Raw genomic sequence first — 16,399 nt, 5'->3', positions numbered from 1 at the left:
CTAGTTTCTTAAGCCTGAGTAAGTGGTGCAGTTTTATTTCTGCCATTGGTCAATGCAGACAGAGCCTTCCCAGAGAGAACACAGACCCCCACTTCTCAATGAGAAGTATGTCAAAGAATTTGAGGCTATCTCTAATCTGCCAGAACATGCAAAGCTATAAGCCAGGACGAGAACACCAAAGGCATAAATGTGGACAAAACATCCAAACACTGAAAATTCCAATGTTTAGAGACCAATGAGATAAGGAAGATCCAGCAACAGAGACTGAGAACTATATCACATTCTCCTGATAAGCCAATAATGTGAGAACTAAGAATTGACATTGGACTTAGTGATGTAGACATCACTGGGGACCTCGACAAGAGCAGTTTGTTGGGGCGGTTGAGTCAAAAGTTTGATTGATTGGTTCAAGAGAGAATGGGATGGATGAAAATACAGGATGTGAGTACCAGCAATTATTTAGAGAATTTCTGCTATAAATTGGAGCAGGGAAATGTATCAGGAACTGGTCGGGGAAACAAGGTCAACGTTATGTTCCCATTTGTCTTTCTCCGATGCCCAAATTCCATTTGACACCATCCACTTCTTGTTACTTCTGGTTGGGACTTGTAGGTAAAGGAATAGTTTTGGATCCTCTTTTAATACTGATTTTATTTGCATACAGAACAATAACGAAACTTGCTTTAAGTATCTCTTAAAGCATTTTAAATCCAAAATTGCAGGGAGGAATATGAGAATGGTTTCGGTCATTGTTTAGCTACACAAAAGACTATCTTTAACCTTCTGTATTTGAAGTTTTTGATACCTGATAAATGTTCATATTGTGCAGTTGAAAAAGAATTTGCCACAGTTACAGTGAGGTTTGTAGTTGTAGTTTTATATCAAGTTAGATAACCACAAATATTGGAGGACAGTATAGCAGAGTAACTATGGGTAAGGGCTCTGGAGTAAGACTGCCTAGGTTCACATTCTGGCTCAATTCCCTTATCTAACATGGAGATAAAAATAGCAACTAACTCATAAAGTTATTACAAGGATTAAATGGGAATACACGTAATGTGCTTAGAGTAGTAATCACTTATTTAGTATGTAGTAAGTACTTGTTAAGGTTAGCTACCATTATTATTGAGCAGTGAATCTGTTAGGAGTACTTTCAAGTGCAAGTAGGAAAATAGCTGATTTACAGTAGCTTAAATAAGAAGTGTTTGTTTCTCTCACAAAGCAGCTGCCCCAGAGGTAGCTAGTTGCTAAAATTGGTTCATTTCTGCAATGCCAGGGCTCTAGGCTGGCCACTCTTCAGTTCCCTTGGACTCTGCCTGATGGCTGCAACACCACTGTCATCACATTCTCAAAGGCACTCAAAGACAGAAAGCCAGAGGCAAGGAAGGGCAGAGAGTTTCTCTTCATGTGCCTCCCCCTTATTAGGGAGGGGGAAAAAAACCCTGCCTTTTTTGTTTTATTTTGTTTTTCATGATTGTCTTTGTTTGAGAAAGCCTCCAGACCAAGAAATGGAGGTGCTGGCAGTTGGAGATCACGCTGTCCATAGTGCACTGATGTGGTACAGGCCAGGAATTTGGGTGAGATGACAATTTGCAGCTACTGCTATCTAACCAGCATCTGAAATCTTACATGTTCAAGAAGAAATTGAATTCTACCCTCAAACCTGCTCTTCCCAAATCTTCTCAATCTTAGTAGATGGGAACTCCATCCTTCCAGTTACTTAGAGTATATACTGGAATCCTGCTTAATCCCTGCCTCACACTATACATCCAATCTATTAATAAATCCTTTTGGATGTACCTTCAGATTATATCCAGAATTCAACCACTTTCATCACCTCTATCATTACCACGCTGACCCAACTCACCATCATTTCTTGCCTGGGTTATTTCAATAGTTTCTCTGTGCCTTCTTCCCCCCTGCCTCTATCTGTTTAAAAGCTAGGTCATATTGTGTCATGTTCTTGCTCAAAGCCCTCCAATGGCTTTCAATTTTGCTCAGAGTAAAATCCAAATTCTTGTAATAGCTCACACTGCCCTAGAAGATTTGGTCCCCTCACTGGCTCTTTGACCTCATCTGCTCCAGTTCCACTGAGATCCCTTCTGTTCCTCTGCCATGCCAGGTGTGCCTCTACCACAAGAACTGCTTCTGCTGCAGGGCACAGTCTCCTGCCAGACAACTGCAAGGATTGCTTCCTTACTTCCTGCAGGTCTCAGATGTCACCATCCCCAAGCCTTCCCTGACCCTCTACATAGAACAGCCATTTCCCCATGCACTTCCTGCCCCCATACCATGTGTTATTTTTCTCCATTTAAATATGTGTGTATATGCTTGTTTACTTGTTTATTTTCCATCTTCCCTACTGAAATGTAAATTCATGAGAGAAGGAACTCTTTTATTCCCTTTTTTACCTCTACTGCTTAAAACATAGTAGGCACTTGAAAAAAAATTTCTGAGTGAGTAAATGAATGAGTGAACCGAAGGAAAAGGTTTCTAAGCCCTGGATAAAATCCTAGTCAGGTCAAATAAAAGCAGCCTTGCAAGTGGGGTTTTCCAGGGAAGCACCAGATAGATCAAACAATGACAATTCTATAAGAATAAAGCTTTTCCCTGCATGTATTTCTATATTTATTAATACCCGGGAAGCATAAAGTCATTTTTTTTTTTTTTTGTCTTTTTTGTGACCGGCACTCAGCCAGTGAGTGCACTGGCCATTCCTATATAGAATCCGAACCCGCGGAGGGAGCGTCGCCACACTCCCAGCGCCGCACTCACCTGAGTGCGCCACGGGCTCGGCCCATAAAGTCATTTTAATGAAGAAATTTTAAGTAATGAGATTAGCACTTTATATCTTAAATAGAATTACTATTTTGTACACTATGCATGTCGTTTTGATTGGCTTTTTCTTTAGACAAAATATGTGTCCTATTGAAATTGAAAGATTAGCTAAACTTTTATAAAAAGCAATACTGTAGCAAACTTAGCAGCATATGCCACTGCAAGAGAAGCTAGTTTCTTTGACATCCTACTACCCAGGGATCTTCAATTGTTACTTTTAGACTTAGTGGTCATAGGTGTTTATAGACATGAAGGGACAATGAGACTCATTCAACAAATACACTCGATAAACAAAAATAAAGCTTTGAAGGAGCTCCAACCCTGTTCTGCCCTGTCCAGTGCCTGACAGGTTCCTGTTTTTGTCCAGGATTGTGGGCTGATGGTTTTCAAGGCTACCAGGGAGCTGGCGAGCAGGTGGTGGGAATAGGATAAGTTAAAACAACATACTGGAGCTGCTCCCTCCAACTGTGACTTTTAACTATGTGATAATGTGCAGAGAAAGTTATTGGTGTTCTAAGACTCTGTGTGGCTGTACAATTTCTGTACATTTGCAATGAGAAATATTAAAGATTTATTTAGCTATTTAACAACAACTAAAACCACCATAAAGCTCTCTGTTCTTATTCAGATTCTACCATTTTTCTCGAATAAATGCCTCCCAGATTGCTGCAAGCCTTTGGTTAATTACCAGAGTTCTCATAAAGTTAATTCTCACAGTTTTTGCCAGTTTTCTAGTTGCTTTAATGGAGGAAAGAATCGTGGGAGCTTCTTACTCCTCCGTTTTCACTGGCATCATGGATGAATCTTTCAAATGCAATGTCATGGAAAAGAGACAAGACACAAAATAATGCATAGAGTATGATTCCATGAATATAAAGCTCAAATACAGGTAACACTACACTACATGTGCAATGATGCACATATAGATGGTAAAACTCTAAAGAAAATGAAGAACATAATTACTGTAAAATCCAGGCTGGCACTTCACAAGGCCAGGCTTCTGGGACTCCAATCAAGTTCTATTTCTTGACCAAGGTGATGGTTACATGGGCAATAATCTCACAACTATTTGTTAAATTGTACTTACATGTTTTGCATAAATTTCTTTATGTGCATCATATTTCACAAAAAAGTGTTTTCAAATAGACACTTCATTTATAATTTGCATCAAGCATGGAATAAACACATGTCACCACATAGAATTCAGTTGTATGCCATCATACTTAACTACATCACAGGGAAAAATAAAGAAGTATAGACAAATTAGATGTCACAATGTCAATGCATTCAAGAGAGCCTCTCTGACCTTATTTAAAAGCTATTTATTTTTATTCATCCAAACACTTTTTTTTTTTTTTTTTGGCAGCTGGCCAGTATGGGGATCCAAACCCATGATCTTGGGGTTATGAGGCTGCACTCTAACCAACTGAACTAACTGGCCAGCCCCCTACTTATTTTTATTAATGTCTAACAAACTTAGTCACCTGTTTCCTCACTAGACAGTAAGCTCCTGGAACACATTCATGTCTGTTTTGCTTACAACAGTATCACTAGCACTTACCAGATAGTAAGTGCTTCGTAACTGTTTAACAAATGATGAAGGAGAATCCTTGGCAGAGCCTGCCTGCAGGCCTGCCCAAGGGCCCAGGTGGCTGCAGCCACAGCTCCCCAGTCACATTTGCCATCTATCAATGGGACCCAGACAAGGCTGGAGAAAAACCTCATATGCAGACTTATGAAATTGATCTGTATAGATATGGCCCTATGGTATTAGGTGCTTTCGTCAAGATTAAGAATGGAATTGATTCTACCTTGACCTTCTGCAGATCATGCAGAGAAGGTACCTGTGGCTCTTGTGCAATGAACAACAATAGAGGCAACACTCTGGCTTGCACCCAAAGGGTTAACACCAACCTCAATCAAGTCACAAAAATCTACCCTCATCCCTGTATGTCTGTGATAAAGGATCTTCTTCCTGATTTGAGTAATTTCTATGCACAGTAAAAATCCATTGAGCCTTATTTGAAGAAGGATGAATCCCAGGAAGGCAAGCAGCAGCATCTGCAGTCCGTAGAAGATCATGACAAACTGTATGGGCTCTACGAGTGCATCCTCTGTGCCTGCTGTAGCACTGGCTGCCCCAGCTACTGGTGGGATGGAGACAAGTATTTGGGGCCTGCAGCTCTTATGCAGGCCTATTGCTGGATGATCAACTCCAAACACGACTTCACAGAGGAATGTCTGGCCAAGCTGCAGGACCTGTTCTCTCTGTACCACTGCCATCCCATCATGAAATGCACAAGGACCTGTCCCAAGGGCCTGAATCCAGGGAAAGCTATTGCCAGAGTCAAGAAAATGATGGCACCCTATAAGGAGAAGAAAGCTTTATCTTAACAATTTCCAAGATAAACATGATTATAACCAGCTAAGAGCTGAACATAATTTATATCTAATTTAAATTCCTTCAAAGGTCTCATGAATATAGCATGTATAATAAAAACTTTCAGAAATAAATAAACATTCTGCTTTACTAACAACAACAACAAAAAACAAACAATGAATGACATAATGCTGAAAACTTCTCAAGTATTGGGAGAGATAGGCACTTCTAGATCCAAGAGTCTCAAAGATCCCCAAACAGATTCAACCCCAAAAGGTCCTCTCTGAGACAAATCGTAGTCAAATTCTCAAAAGCCAAAGACAAAGAGAATTCTAAAAACAGCAAGAGGAAAGGATCAAGTCACTATAAGAGAATCTCCATCAGATTAACAGCAGATTTCTCAGCAGAAACCTTACAGACCAGGAGAGAATAGGATGATATATTCAAAGTACTAGAACAAAAAACTGCCAGACAAGAATACTATACCCAGCAATGCTATCCTTTAAAAATGAAGGAGAAATAGTGTCTTTCCCAGACAAACAAAAACGTCAGGAATTTACCACCACAAGACCAGCCCTCAAAAAATCCTCAAGAGAATTTTGGAATCCAAAGAATGACAATCAGCATTGTGAATAGACAAGAAAGAATAAAACCCCCTGCCTGGTAGAGCAGGTACACAAATGAGAAAGAGAAAGAAACTATATGTCATCACTACAAAAAACCATGAAACAGTAAAGACAAACAATCAAAGGGAAAGAAAGAAACGAAAGATACACCAAACAACCATGAAAAGGTCATTAAAATGACAGGAGTACAGCAATACCTTTCAGTAACAGCACTAAAGGTAAATGGATTGAATTCCCCACTTAAAAGGTACAGACTGAGTAAAGCGACTTTAAAAATCAACCCAAGTATGTGCTGCTTACGAGAAACTCATTTCACCTGTAAAGACATAGATGGAGAAAATTATGTTAAATAAAATAAGCCAGCCACAGAAAGAGAAACACCACATTTTCTCACTCATAAGTGGGAGCTAAGAAAAACAAACAAACAAACAATAATAATAGTAAGTTGAACTTTCAGAAGGAGAGAACAGACTGTGGTTACTACAGGGAGGATGGGTGGATGGGGAAGGAGGTATAGTGAGGGTTTGGTTAATGGACACAAAGCAGCTAAATAAGAAAAATAAGTTCTATTGGTGTACTGTCGATCTAGGTATGTATTATTAATAATAATTTACTTCATCTTATCAAATGGCTAGAAGAGAGAGGATCGAATGTCCTTATCACAAAGAAATAATTGTTTTGCCATAATGAATATGCTAATTACCCTGATTTGATCATTATACATAGCACACATGTATGGAAATGTAACTCTGTACCCTGGAAATGTGTATAACCAATAAATTTTTGTTTCTTAAAATTTATGTTATTTCTTATTAGCATATTCATTATCACAAATTGTTATTTTTCTTTATGCCCTTTACCTACCTACCCCTCCAAAACCCCTCCCTCCCCAATCGATACATTTCAATTAAAAAAAGAAGATAATGTCTTTTTTTAAAAAAAAATAGGTAAATAGATAATCTTAGTTAATCAAGGTCACTAATTTTCGGTGTTAGGTGAATTCTATTTGAATGATCCACCCAACAGTTAAGGGTAACATTTATGATTAAAACAAAAATCACCTTGGACATTCTATGAAGTTAAAGAAAAATCCTGACTCTTCTCTTTTCCTCCCAGTCCACATTCAATTCATCAGCAAATCTTTTGGTTATACCTTCAAAAGTTATCCAGAAACCAACCACTTCTCTCCAACTCTCCCATTTCTAGCCCAAGCCACTGTCATTGCTCATTCGGATTATTGCAGTAGGCCTTTAACTAGTCTTGTTTAACATCTTTGCCCCCTTTCGTTTCAATATAGCAGCCAGCAAGATGCTTTTAAAACTTATGTAGGCAAATGTCACTCTTCTGCTCCAAATCTTTCCATGGCTTTCCTTCCCACCCAGAGTCAAAGTCCCAAGCACAGACTGCAGAGCTGTGTCTGAACATGACCCTTTCCGACCTCATCTGTACTTGTCTCCTCAACACAAGTCACCCTCTCCTCGTGTTGCACCTCAGACACTCCAAACATGCTCCCATGCTGTTCCCTCGGCTGGTTACTCTTCCAACATTTCACGGTGACCTGCTCACTCATGTCATTTTGTTCTCTGCAAATGTCACCTGATCAAAGAGGCCTTCCCTAACTAGCCACTCTATCTAAAATAGGACTGCTTCACTCACCACTCTAGTTCTGCCACATTTCTCTTCATACATTTAACTACCAGTCACATTACATATTTATTTGCTTACTTGCTTATCATGTCTCTGCCTCCTAGAATACAAGCTCTATGGGAGCCCGGAGTTTGTTTGGTTTTTTGCTGTATCCTCAGTTCCCAGATCAGTGCATAGGATTGGCTTAATATTTATTTAATGAATGATGAATAAATGAATGAATGAGAAATATTAACAATGTTTATTCTTCCACAGGAGCCCTTGGCTGGTAAAACACTTGGAACTGACATGTTTTACAACACGCTATGCAAAACACAAAGAACCCACGTTTCTACATTCTTATCATACCCTACTTCTTGTCAGTGTGCTACACCGTTGGCCATTTGCTCCTACTTGAAACATTTTCTTCTCTATGCTTCTGGAATAAAATACTCTGTTAGTTTGCTAGGACTGCCATAAAAAAAGTACTACAGACAGAATACAACAGAAATTATGTTCTAGAGGCTAGAAGCCCAAGATCAAGGTGTTGGCTTTTTCTCCTTACCTACACTTTATTCTTACATAACCTACAAAGAATCCAAACTGTAGGACCTGACTGTAGCTATGATAATGGGGGTAAAGTATTTCTGTTTGGTTTCTCCTGAGATCTTTCTCGTTGGCTTGTGGATGGCCACCTTCTCACTGTGTTCTCACAGGGTCTTTCCTCTGTGTGCACACGTCCCTAGAGTCTTTGTGTCCACATCTCCTCTTCCTTTAAGGACACCAGACAGATTGAATTAGGGCCTACCCTAATGGCCTCATTTAAACCCACTTCTTTAAAGGCTCTGTCTCCAAATACAGTCACATTCTGAAGTACTGGGGGTTAAGGGCTCAACATATGATTTCAGGAGGGAAACACTTCAACCCATACCAGATAACTTCCTGGCTTTCTTCTTTGCCTCATTGGCCATTCTTTTTCAATTTCCTTTGCTTATTCCTTCTCCACTGTCTTGCCCCTACATATTAGAGTGCTTAAGACTCAGTCTTGGGGTTTCTTCTCCTTATCTACAATTTATTCTTACATTATCTCATCTACTCCTATGGCTTTAAATGATATCTATGTGCCAATGACTTCTACATGTATATTTCTCACTCTGCTCTTTGCCCTGACTCCCAATTCACGTATTTTTTTTTTTTTTTTTGTCGTTTTTTCGTGACCGGCACTCAGCCAGTGAGTGCACCGGTCAGTCCTATATAGGATCCGAACCCGCAGCGGGTGCGTCGCCACGCTCCCAGCGCAGCACTCTACCAAGTGCGCCACGGGCTCGGCCCTCAATTCACATATTAAGTTGACATTTTCATCTGGTGTCTAACAGGTCACATATTAACATATTCAGAACAGAACTCTTCATTTCCTCCAAACTTGCTCCTCCCTCTGTCTGCCCCATTTCAGTAAATAGTACCACCATCTACTCAGTTACTCAGGCTGAAAACCTAGGTATTATCCTTGATTCCTTTCTTTACTTCCCCGTTATCATAGCTATGGTCAAGTCCTACAATTTGGTTTCTTTGTAGATTGTCTATGAACTCATTTCCCAAATATGTTGTCTTTTCTCCAACTTCACTGAAGAACCATCTCTCAGCTCCTAGCAGGTGCCTCCGTGTCCACACTTGTTTCCATACAATTTATTCTTCACACAACAACCACAGTGATGTTTCTATTCAGATCAGGTCATTTCCCTGCTTAAAATCTCCAAAGGGCTCGTGATTCTTTATGGGTAGTCCACCTTTTGGGTGGTCCCATAACACTTAGAATAAGACCCCAAATCTTTACCCTGGCTTATAAGGTCAATATGATCTGATCTCTGTGCCCTGCCTACCTATATCTTGTACTAATCTCCCTTTGACCCATTACCCAAACTTCTTTCCACCTCTGGGCCTTTGTATTTGCTGTTCCCAGTGTTAAAAAAATATTAATTGGAGGACATTAGGCTGAGATGGCTCCAGTGTCTTGGATTCCAGTATAAGCAAACTTAAGCCCAACTCAATGTGAATGGTAAAACAGAACTTAACCAATCAGAAACTTAATGAATCAGAGGCTTAACTTAACAGAAACCATCAATTAACCTCTAACTAGAGACTTTACTGAGCAGAAACTTCCAACTAACCCTTAACTAGGGACTTTAAACCAGTTAAATGTATTTTCTTTGTTTTGCTTCCACAAACACCTGTAAAAGTTTTCCTCTCACCCCAGCCCCCCAGTGGAGCACGAAACTTCTTGTTGTCTGATGCTGCCCAGTTCATGAATCCGTCTGCTGAAATGAACTCTTCAAAATATTAATGTGCCTAAGTTTATCTCTTAACACTACTCAGCATTGCTCTTCCCCCAAACTTAGCCATGACTGGCTATTTCTTGCCCCTCAGGTGTCAACATAATGTCCTCATCAAACATCACCCTCATTTAATGTCATCATAAAACTTTACTGATTTTTTGTTACATTCTTTCCTCCCATGCAAGTTCCACACCAGTATAAACTTTATCTGCTTCATTCACAGGTGTATTCTTAGGGCTTAGAACAGTGTTAATGCATGATAGTGACTAATAAATATGTTTTAAATGAATAAAATTATATATTCAAATATAATAGGTATCATAATAAAGAAGCACTGGAATGAGGTTTGGATTTGAGCTCCTAACTCTGAGACTTCCAGAACTTGCCAATTACCTCACCTCTCTAAAGTGCAATTTCCTTAACTGTGAAGTAGAGGTAATAATTCTTTTTTTTTTTTTTTTTGGTGACCGGTAAGGGGATCACAACCCTTGGCGCTGAGCGCACCAGCCATCCCTAGATAGGATCCGAACCCGCGGACATAGCGCTCCCAGCGCCGCTGTGCTCCCGAGTGAGCCACCGGTTCAGCCCAGAAGTAATAATTCTACCTAGCTCTTAGGGTAGTTTTGAGAGTTAAATGGGATAATGCATATTAAGCACTTAGCAAGCACACTGTTGAGCAAACAATTAATGTTAACATCATTTTTATTTTTCAGAATTTCTCTATGAAAGTGTTCAATCATATGCCTACATGCATCTTTCTCTGGTGAGTAGAGTGGCAGTGACTTGATAAGCAGTACAGCTGCCATCATACAATAGACAAGGACAGGAAACAAAAAGAATACTCTATCCCCTGGGAATCACAGATGAATTCAAAGAAACACAATGTTGTTACTAGATTTGGAACCTGGCCTAGTTACTAATAGTGATGCTTGAGGAAAATGTCCCCAACCTCCTGAAACCAGACGCTGTGCTATCACCGAAACACTGCGCCCACCTTCGTTTTATGTAGAAGGAGCTCTGAATCACCACATCCATCTGTTAGAGGTTAAGGACATCACAGGCTTGCCAACCATCTCATTTCCTGGCTCATATCATTAGTATTCTCTGGCAGGTATTTTCCAACAATGGCTGTAACAACATCTCCCATTCCACATTGTGACTTTAACGCTCTCCCACTGCGAGGTGGAGCTATGTTTTCTTCTGAGGCTAGGTCATAAAAAGCAACACTGTACAGCTTTCTGCTGTTCTCCTGGAATGCTTGCTCTGAGAACCCATTCATATGCCCCCAAAATCCCAAGCAAGCGGTGCACATTTCCCTCTCCAAGCGTTCTTTATAACAAAGGAGAAAATCAGTATGCAGATAGTAGCTCTTAGTAAGTGAAAATTTTATCTCCTTCTTCAGATTCTTTTAATTCTTCAATTTAAACAATGTTATCTGCCCCTTAACTTCTAGTTTTTTTTTTAAGATAGTTTGCTGAGATAAGGACTTTTTTCCACATGGAATTCTTATGCTTCTCTCCTTTTGCCAGGTGGGCTTATTGTGAGATGTAGAAATGAAAAAGAATGCAACAAACATTACTGGAACATCTATCAAATGTCAGACATTAAGCTGTGTGCTTTGCGTGTTAACTCATGGAATCCTCTCACAGCTCTGAGTAGGAGCTGTTATTTATTCCCACTTTAAGAACAAGGAAACTGAAGGGCCGGCCCATGGCTCACTTGGGAGAGCGTGGTGCTGACAACACCAAGTCAAGGGTTAAGATCCCCTTACCGGTCATCTTTAAAAAAAAAAAGAACAAGGAAACTGCATTTCAGAGGTTTAAAGCAAAATGCTCGAGTTGTAGAGCTGGCAGAATCTAAAATTCATGCTGTATACACAATTTCAGGCTTTATCCCCCTGAGGTGAGAATCCAGGAAACATTACTATAGTGAATCTTGCCTCACGTTTAAATACCATATCAGAATGTGTTCAGCTGTAAGTAAGAGAAGAGAAAGCCCAACCAACAGTGTTTTCATCCGTACGGACATTTATTGTTAACAAGAGGTTTGGAAATAGGAGATTCCGGAATTTGCACTGCAGCTTTAATCAGGACATAATTTGCGGGGCCCAGTGCAAAATGATAATGCAGAGTCCCTTGTTAAATATTGTTAATAACTTCAGAATGGTGACTTCAGTGCATTAAACCAAGCGCAGAGTTGTTCTAAGTGCTGAGGCCTGTGCGACTGGGCCCATGAAGCTGAACCTGGTCTAATGATGCCAGAACTCACAGCTGGCATCTACAGCTTTCTTACCCTTTCTCGTTTGGACATAGATGCTTCTATAATGACACACAGAAGAGGGTGGACAGATAGTTCGCAGGAAGCTTCCACTTGTTGTTGGCCAGAACTGAGTCATACAGCCACCTCTTGTTCAAGGGAGTGTGGGATAGTGAGTATCAGGCAAAGGGAACTGAATTGCCACATGAACTTAGACCAATCAAGATTTAGCCCCTGAAGAAGAGTACATTGCTGTCCCAAATCAGGGTTTTCTTAGCCAAGATGAAGGAGTGGATACTGGCCGTTGAGTAAGCAATCTCCATGTCATCTACAAAACCTTCTCAGAGAGTGGGCACAGACTAAACTTTTCTGTATCCTATGGTCCAGCCAAATTAGGTTATACCCTGAACACAGTCCTTATTTCCTGCCCTTGCATTTTTACATATGCTTTTTCCTCTACTTAGAAGTCACCACACATGATTTTGTATGTTTATAAATCTTACCCATACTTCAGTCTTTGAAATGTCATTTCTGGTTGTTGTTATTTGTTTGTTTGTGGCAGCTGGCTGGTACAGGGAATGAACCCTGGACCTTGGTGTTTTCAGCACCACATTCTAACCAACTGAGCTTACCAGCCAGCCCTGAAAAATGTCATTTTTGTCATGAAAAATAATCTGGTTCCCCCAATAGGGTGTAATTGTTACCACCTCTAAACCCTTAAGAATGTTTAACTTTAAATTCTAATTAATGAGTATATTCAGCTTATCTTCCCTGTAGTGATTATTGTCTTGTCTGCCTAGCACTTGGTCAGGTTTCCTACTCATCAGACCATAAAAATGGGCATGCCACCCAAGCTAGTGAATCAGTCTTTCTCTATAATTTTTCACTTGGATCTAGGACAAAGAATCCCCTTTGCTCACTAGTCACAAAATTAAGAAGTTGCAAACCTGGAATGCTTTGTCATGTCCCTCATAGATCCCTAACCAATGCCACATTTAAAGGAAAATTCTAAATTACAGACCTAAGTAAGAAAGGTTACTCTATAAAGGTTTGATTTAGAAATTTAATAGAAGATCTAAGATACTATTTTTGTAACCTACAGCCAGGAACGGACTTTTAAATACAATCTTAAATGCACAAACCAATAAGGGAAAATAGCTATGAATGTTATTACATAAAATTTCAGGATTTCTGTCCAAGAAATGACACTATGAACAAAGTTAATAGGCGGCTAACAGAATAAGAGAAGATATTTACAAAGTCAAAGTCTGACAAGAGATTAACATCTAAAAATCTCAAAGAATGCCTGCAAATTAATAAGCAAAAGGTAATGACCACATAGAGAAATGGGTGAATGACATGAACATTCTATTTAAGCAACAGAAAACCAAAAACTGAGCACATAGGGGAAATGCTTAAAATTATTAGTAAATTAGAAATGTAATTAAAAACAAAATAAGATAACACTTTACACCTATTAGACTGCCAAAAATTAGAAAGCTGTGTCAGGTAAAGAGTTGGCAGGGATGCAGAGATATAGGACCTCTTACGCACTGCAGCTGCTATGGAGCAAGCTGTCATTACTTAGGCAAATAATGTATATGTCTACGACCCAACAATTCCACTCCTGTGTGCATATATTACAAAAAGTTCTCACACAATTCATAAGGGGCCATGTATGAATATATTCACTGCAGTGTTCTTTATGGTGATGAGGAGCTGGAAGCAACGTGGTGCCCATGGTAGAGAAAGCAGATAGGCGATATGGTAGAGGTACACCATGGAAAATTCTGTGGCGGGTAGACACACCAGATTAGATACAACATTATATTAGTTTCCTAGAGCCAGAATAAGCAATTACCACTATCTGGGTGGCTTAAAACAATGAAAATTTATTTTATCACAGTTCTAGAGGCTAGCAGTCCAAAATCAAGCCACTGGCAGGGTCATATTCCCTCCTTCCTTGTCTCTTCCAGTTTCTGGTAGTCTCAGGGGTTCCTTGGCTTGTGGCAGCATAACTGCAATCTCTGCCTCCATCTTCACCTAGCCACATGCTCTCTGTGCCTTTGTCTCTATTTTATTATAAGGACACAATTATATTGACACAGGGTCTACCTTTAATTGAGTATGACCTCTTTTTACCTTGGTTATATCTGCAAAGACCCTACTTCCAATTACAGTCACATTCATAGGTACTGGGGTTTAGGACTTCTACATATATTTTTGGGGGTCACAATTCAACCCACAACAAACAGCAACAGGAACTATCTTAAAAATGTAGTTTGTAGCAAAAAAGAAACAGAATGAGATATCATATTCAATGACATTTAGATAACTTTAAAATACATGTACCCCCAAGATTACATACAAAATTTGTAGAATACAGCTAAAGCAGTTCTTAGAGGGACATTTATAGCTTTAAATGCTTATTTAAAAGAAGAAATATTTAAAAACAAAGGCTTAGCTTCCACCATAAGAAACTAGAATAAAGAAAAGTAAATTAAACCTGAAGTAAGCAGAAAAGAGAAAATGATAAACAGTGAAAATCAGTTAAATAAAAAATGGAAAAACAATTGTAGTAATTAATAAAACCATGAGATCGATAAAATTAATAAACCTATAACCAAACTAATCAAGAAAACAAGAGAAGACAAAATTTACCAAAATCAGAAATAAAGGACACAGCAAAGAAAACAATTAATGGAGTAAAGAGACAACCCACAGACTGGGAGAAAATATTTGCAAACCATATATCTGATAGGGAGTTAATATTCAAAATCTGTAAGGAACTTCTTCAACTCAATAGAAGACAGCCCTATTTGAAAAACGGCAAAGGACCTGAGTAGACATTTCTCCAGAAGATGTACAAATGGCCAACAGATATATGAAAAGATATTCAGCATCAGTAATCATCATGGAAATGCAAATCAAAACCATGGTGAACTATCACCGCACACCTGTTAGAATGGTTATTATTATTTTTTAAAGCTGCAAAAGAAAACAAGCATTGGCAAGGATGTGGAGAAATTGAAACCCATGTGCACTGTTGGTGGAGATGTACAATGTGCAGATGTTAAGGAAATCAGTATGGCAGTTCCTCAAAAAATTAAAACTATAATTACCATCTTATCTGATTCAGCAGTCCCACTTCTGGTATATATCCAAAAAAATTGAAATCGGGATCTCAGGGAGATCTCTGCACTCCCATGTTTACTGTAGCATTGTTCACAATAGCCAAGATATGGAAACAATCTAAATGTCCATTGACAGATGAATGGATAAAGAAAATGTGGTATACAATTACAGACATAAAAAAGGAAGAAAATCCTGCCATATGCTACAACATGGATGAACCTGGAGGACATTATGCTAAATGAAGTAAGCCAGTTACAGAAGAACAAATACTGCATGATTCCGCTTACATGCTTATAGTTGACAATATTGTACTGTGCACTTAAAAATTTGTCAAGAGAGTAGATCTCATGGTAAGTGTTCTTTCCATAACAACAAAAAATTTATTTTCTCTAGTCTTATACCAAGCATTAAGGTCACTTCTATAACATGAGTAGTGGCAAGCAATGTGGGAGGATTGAGGGGAGGAGGTGGGGGGTGCGGAGACGTTCCACAGTCTCTTGTGCTCCAGAATATCAATGGGCAGCACAAATGAAGGATCAATTAGCTTTGAAAATATTTTAGATTGCTACCCTGTCTTCTAGTCATCCCTCTTTTCTGGCTTTAAAAGCACAGAGATTCATTCTTTATTACATTGGGGTGATATTACAGGTAGGAAAGATTGATTTTCAAAACATTTGGTTTTAGTGTGTGCTTAAAAGTTGTTTCACAAAAATAAGCAGCAGTAGTAGAAGAGTGTAGGATTGGCACAGCTCACAGGAGTTTGCTTTAAGGTTATGGAATCATGACTCTGTTATGAGTTGTGACACAATATGCCCATCTCTACCTCAAATAATTATGCTCAGGATAAACTATGTTAAAATCCTGGAGCATCTTAGAAGGAAGTTGTTTAATAAACGAAGTGTTTTAATAAGTCTGATTCTATCATTGTGAGGAAACTTGAAGAAACATCAGGACGTCTATGTCAATCTGCTCCAAAGTTGTGCAGGTGGTATTGAAGGCATATACCAGAAGAAACAGAGGATGCCTCAGCTGATTTCTGATTACAAAAACATCTACTTATTGTGATGGAATACACAAGCGCATACGTTTGTAGAAAAATAAAATTACCTATATTCCCACTGCCCAGAAAAATCAGGTGTGTTTCCTTTTAGTCTCTTCTTTTAATGAATACACATCATAATAAAAAATTAGTACTATGGTTTCCG

The 16,399-nt window shown here is 39.1% G+C and overlaps 1 pseudogene; it reads left to right on the top strand.

The window, feature by feature from the left end:
* The first annotated feature begins 1,508 nt into the window (after positions 1-1,508).
* LOC134361278 (succinate dehydrogenase [ubiquinone] iron-sulfur subunit, mitochondrial-like) lies at positions 1,509-5,232 on the top strand (annotated as a pseudogene).
* Positions 5,233-16,399: the final 11,167 nt, after the last annotated feature.

The sequence above is a fragment of the Cynocephalus volans genome, chromosome 1, assembly GCF_027409185.1.
Source record: "Cynocephalus volans isolate mCynVol1 chromosome 1, mCynVol1.pri, whole genome shotgun sequence".
NCBI classification, from domain to species: Eukaryota; Metazoa; Chordata; class Mammalia; order Dermoptera; family Cynocephalidae; genus Cynocephalus; species Cynocephalus volans.
The sequence above is the reverse complement of the archived record's forward strand: the minus strand, read 5'-3'. Positions and strand labels throughout refer to the sequence as shown.